This window comes from Marmota monax, unplaced genomic scaffold (assembly GCF_021218885.2).
Source record: "Marmota monax isolate L192 unplaced genomic scaffold, Marmota_monax_Labrador192_F-V1.1 WCK01_AAM20220418_F8-fsc00005, whole genome shotgun sequence".
Taxonomy (NCBI): domain Eukaryota; kingdom Metazoa; phylum Chordata; class Mammalia; order Rodentia; family Sciuridae; genus Marmota; species Marmota monax.
The window spans coordinates 2,982,715-2,988,263 of NW_026692254.1; the positions used below are offsets into that span (position 1 = coordinate 2,982,715).

The following is a 5,549-nucleotide window of genomic DNA, read 5'->3' on the forward strand; positions in this document are numbered from 1 at the left end:
CTTCTTATAAAGGAGCTATCTGTTCATAGTTTAAAACAAGGTCACCGAAAGGAATTCAAAAATTTATTTTGAAGAATAGCTCCTTGGCATTTTTAGAATTTTTTATCCATGGCAAATGACCCCCATGACTGAAGCCAGTAAGCAGAGTAGGTTTCTGAAGAGGACGATTGGTTGGTACCCTCCTTGGGGGTCCATATGGAAGACACTGAGGGGAGGTAAGTACAACACCAGGTGAGTCTGCTTCCAGCAGAAGCCTGCCAACAAGGCCAGAGGCAGGATTCCTATTTCTGGAATGATCACTGTCTTCAGAACATCCTTTCTCTCAGGACTGCTACTACTATTACTACCAATAACAGTAGATACCATTTGTTAAGCTGCTGCTATATTTTGGACACTTTGCAAAATCTTGCGTATGCTAATGTTATAGGCCAGGTGTAGGATATTTTATTGCTCTCCTTACAAGCAAAGAAACCAAGGCTCAAAGAAACTCAACTATCTATCCAAGGTCACACAACTTTGGCAAATGAATGTATGCAAACTCAGAACTTCTTTAAGATCTATTAACAGGACAGTTGCTGCATCAACACCCACTGGCATCGCTGGAGGCCTCAGCCTAGTTTGCAGAGGTTGGTAGCATGTGATCTCAGCTGAGCTGTGGGACACTCCTTCTCCAGTGCCCTGCACATTCAGGGAGAGGTATTTTATGCATGGGGTTTGTAAGGAAGGAGATAACTGTCATTATTTGCATGACCTCTGTGACAGTTGAAATGGTGGAGTGTGCAAGTATTTTCAATGACAGTACTGTATTTATGGAAACCACTGCTGCTATGAACTTAGCAAGCCACTGAAACAGGAAGAAACAACTGCTACAAATCTAATTGCAAAACCCTGCCTTGCTGCTTCCTCAAGTCTCTCATCTGTGGTTGCACCACTTGTCAAAATGAATACAGGCAAAGCTGAGTCAAGAAATTCATTTTAATGACAGTTTCTGCTTTTTAGAAATCAGCAATTATATGAAAAAATGTTCAATATCTCTAGTAATTAGAGAAATGCAAATCAAAACTACTCTAAGATTTCATTTCATGCCAGTCAGAATGGCAATAATCAAGAATTCAAGCAACAATAAGTGCTGGAGAGGATGTAGAGAAACAGGTGCACTCATACATTGCTGGTGGAACTGCAAATTGGTGCAACCACTATGGAAAGCAGTATGGAGATTCCTCAGGAAACTTGGAATGGAACCACCATTTGACCCAGCTATCCCATTCTTCCATCTATATTCAAAGGACTTAAAAATAGCATACTGTAGTGACACAGCTACATCAATGTTCATATCAGCTCAATTCACAATAGCTAAACTATGGAACCAACCTAGATGCCCTTCAACAGATGAATGGATAAAAAAAAACAACTGTGATATATATACATAATTGAATAATACTCAGCCTTAAAGGGGAATAAAATTACGGCATTTGCAGGTAAATGGATGGGTTAAGAGAATATCATGCTAAGCAAAGTAAGCCAATCCCCAAAAACCAAAAGCCAAATGTTCTCTCTGATAAGTGGACGCTGACCCATAATGGGGTGGGCGTGTTTGTGGGGAGAATGGAGGAACTTTGATTGGGCAAAGGGGAGGGAAGGAAGGGAAGGGGGCATGGGGGCAGGAAGGATGGTGGAATGAGATGAACATCATTACCCTAGGTACATGTATGACTGCATATGTGGTGTGACTCTATATTGTGTACAACCAGAAAAATGAAAAGTTGTGTTCCATTTGTGTACAATGAATGAATTGAAATGTATTCTGCTGTCATTTAGGATAAATAAAATAAAAAAGAAATTCAAACTATCCAAGACTAGGAGCAGGTTCAGAGGACTGGGTGAATGCCACTGAGTTTGTTCCTGAGCAACTCTACTGTGGCCGTACCACCCCTTCCTGCACTGAAGCGCCCCTGCAGGGCTCAGTGACCAAGGAAGAATCAGAGAAAGAGCAAACTGCAGTAGAAAGTAAGAAGCAGCTTTGCCCCTGTGCTTCAGTGGGAGAATGCCACTATGGGGAGAACTGTGTGTATCTCCACGGAGACTCGTGTGACGTAGTGGGCTGCAGGTCCTCCACTGGATGGATGCAGCCCAGAGGACACAGCACATCAAATCTTGCATTGAGGCTCACAAGAAGGACATGGAGCTGTCTCTTGCTGTGCAGAGCAGTGAAGATGTGCTGTGTGGGGTCTTCATGGAGGTGCTCTCTGAGAAAGCCCACCCCAGCAAGCGCTGTTTTGGGATCCTCTCCAACTGCAACCACACCTACCATCTCAAGTGCATTCGCAAGTGGAGGAGTGCTGAGCAATATCATAAAGTCCCACCCCAAATGCTGGATCACATCTAACTTTGTCATTCCAAGTGAACACCGGGTGGAAGGAAAAGAAGAGAAACAGAAACTCATTCAGAAATACAAATACAAAGAGCAACAAAGTATGCAGGTATTTGATGAAGGATACGGCCATTTGGAGGGAACTGTTTTAACAAGCATGCGTACCCTGATGGCAGTAGAGAGGAGTCACAGAGACTGAAAGTGGGAACATCAAGTGCATACCGGGCCCAAAGAAGGAACCACTCTGGGAGCTCATTGAGGAAAGAGAGAACAGCAATGACGAAGAGGAAGTTGTCACCTTCCAACTGGGTGAGATGTTGCTTGTGCTTTTGGCTGCAGGTGGGGATGACAAGCTGATAGACTCCGAGGACAAGTGGGACTTGTATCACAATGAGCTGGAAGATTTTTATGACACCTATAGCAGCTTTTCGAGGCACGGGAACTGGTCTGCGAGCCTCAGACAGTAGCTGTCATCTGTGTGGCAGGGCAAGGCGTGTTGGTCTCCTAGGCAGGAATCTCCACTCCAGGTGCTGTCGTGATCACTTACCCAGGGCCTGCAGCTCCCCTCTCCTTCCCCCCAAGGAGTGTCTCTTTACTCTGTTTCAAAAAGTTACAAAAATAAATCTTAAAGTTAGTTTTTTTTTTTTTTTTTTTTTGTAACATGAATTTATCTGTCAGCACAGGTTTGTTGTGTCATCTGTTTTCAACCAGGTTGTGTCTATGGACTTTCTGCACTCATTTCCAGGACCCCAGGTTCAGAAGCAAAAGTACCAGCCATGCTTTGGGGTCCAAAAGTAGGGGTGAAGGGTGAAGGGACCTAAGCTAGTTGGCAAGTAGCCTTCTGCAGATGCAGGAGGTGGGTCCTGGAGGGTTCTAGTAAAATGTGCACTTCTGTGTTTTATCAGTACCCTCCCTTACATTCCCCTCCATGTGTGCTTGTCCAGTGGTTTTGGTTCTTGTTTAATTGAACACAAGAAGTACTACTGGGTAATGAGAACCAGGTGTTAATGTATTGAGTCTAACACGCTAGGAACATTTGAAAGAACACACATGGATGCTACAGTGGCATACCATCGGTGCAGGATTGGCAGTTGACTTCCAAGGGCTTGGTATAAGCATGAGTGTGTGAGAAGCTTCCTATCCCTGCATAGATGCATTATTTTTAGCCTTAGTGGACAAACTTGGTTCAGTGGTTTCAGCCTCATGTGGCAGATAGATCTTAAAGGTCAAAGCAGTATGTTGGTGGTAGCTACGATAGCAGTGCTACCTCTGTCTATATGCTAGAGAAATGGGGTCAGCCATAGTGGGTAAATGACTGGTTATCCCATGTATCAACACAGAGTGGGTCTTCGATGCAGTTTTATTTAATGTTTCATGGTGTAGCTTTTCCAGTCCAGACACTTTTGGAAAAACTTTATCCTCATTTGAGGGGTTCTTTTGTCAGGTTTCTATGTGTGTTTTTGTGGGTATTGCCTCTTTCCACCCCTGAGCTTTGCAGGTAGACAGAAGTCATTCAGAACTATGTTCTAAAGTGTTTATTGTAGGCTAGTGATTTGTTTACAGTAATAAGTCACTCTTTTTCCCACTAAAGGGGAAGGCATGGTAATCCACAAGACAAGCTGAATTTAAGTTGTTAGAAGAATTCCTTGATGGGAAAGTTTACCTTTGCATTTTATTGCTTTGTTTTATGAAAATGACTTGGGAGATGCTTCCTGATTTTTCCGTCTACTGCTTTGGTTCCTTGGATCCCACCTATTCTTTCACTTTAAGAAAAAAACAAGCTATTGTTGCAGAGCTCTCTGTGTTTTGCAGCTGTCCTTTTGTAAGAAGCACTTTTCCCAAATAAAACAAACAAACAAAAAGATCCATTAACAAAGGGTTGCTCAAGAATTCAGATGGAGCACAACAGAAGAGTCCAGGTTGCAGGAGCATCCACAAAATGACTTAATGCTAAACGGATGAGTTCTGCTTAGGAACCCTTAAATTTCCATCACCTTGGAATAAAATTAATCCCAGACCTTAAAGAAACTCATAAGGATGAAATCTTACTGTAGAGAGTAAAACACATCAAAGGCAAATCCTGAGTCTCTGGGCTCTATAGAAAGAGTCATGCTAGAGGTACAGTTGTTCACATCCCCCCCCCCCCCACCGCCGCCCTTTAATTAAAATTCCTTTGGTCTTAACTGGTTTAAGTTGACTTTGTCTTCTCGCTTAAACTACTTGAAAAAGAGACCAACCAAGACAAGCCAAATTCAATTCCAAGTTTTCTCCTAGTAACAACTCTGAAGTTTCTGAGAAACTCTGAAGTTTCAGAAAACAATCAAAGATCCCTTCGAAAAACCAGGCAGAGGGTATTTTATCTCCTTAAGCACGACTCAATGCAGAGAGACCCAAGCAAAGCCAGTTTTGTTAAAGGAAGGCTCATGTCTCCCTCCTTGTCTAAGTGCTGTCTGAATTCTGTATGAGCACACAAATTGACCTCACTTACTCCAAGTGGAAATCAGTGTTAATGCCTACTTGTGTTTCATATATATTGACCATTAGCAAATACTAACTTCCATTTTGGGAGAGGCCAATATATGTGAAATACAAATACTGAGAGTACTTAGAATTTTTCTGGCAATTGGTCATTACCACAAGTTATGGCTAACTATTGCCATGAATTATCGTGTAACAAAATGCTCTAAAACACAGTAGTTCAAAATGAAAATTTATTATCATCTATTGTGGTTGTGCAGGTTGCCTGGGCTCAGCTGGGTATTTCTCACGTGAGGTCTATCATGTTTGCTGTCAGGTGGCAGCTGCAGATGGATTTATCTTCAGGCTCACTAGACAAGAGTTCCAAAATTTTTTTTTCATTCATATATCTGGCACCTCGTCTGGCATGGCTGGCACTGCTGAAGGCTGAATGGACATCTGTTTCCAAGCAGCCTCTCCAAATGGACTGATCAGACTTTTTCTCAGTGTGGTGGTCTCACGGTAGCCAGACTTCTAACTGGTGGCTGGCTTCTCCCAGAGAACATGTGCTTATGATAGAGGTGGGAATTGCAGAGCTTCTTATGACTTAGCCTCAGAAGTCACAGTGTCACTGCTACCATATTCTCTTGCTCACATGTGTCAGAGGTCCAATCCAATTGCAAGGGGAGAGGGCCACATAAGGACAGAATTACTAGAAAGT

General features: G+C 42.8%; 1 pseudogene; it reads left to right on the forward strand.

Moving 5' to 3' along the window:
- Positions 1 to 700: 700 nt before the first annotated feature.
- Positions 701 to 2,728, forward strand: LOC124089183 (E3 ubiquitin-protein ligase makorin-1-like; annotated as a pseudogene).
- Positions 2,729 to 5,549: the final 2,821 nt, after the last annotated feature.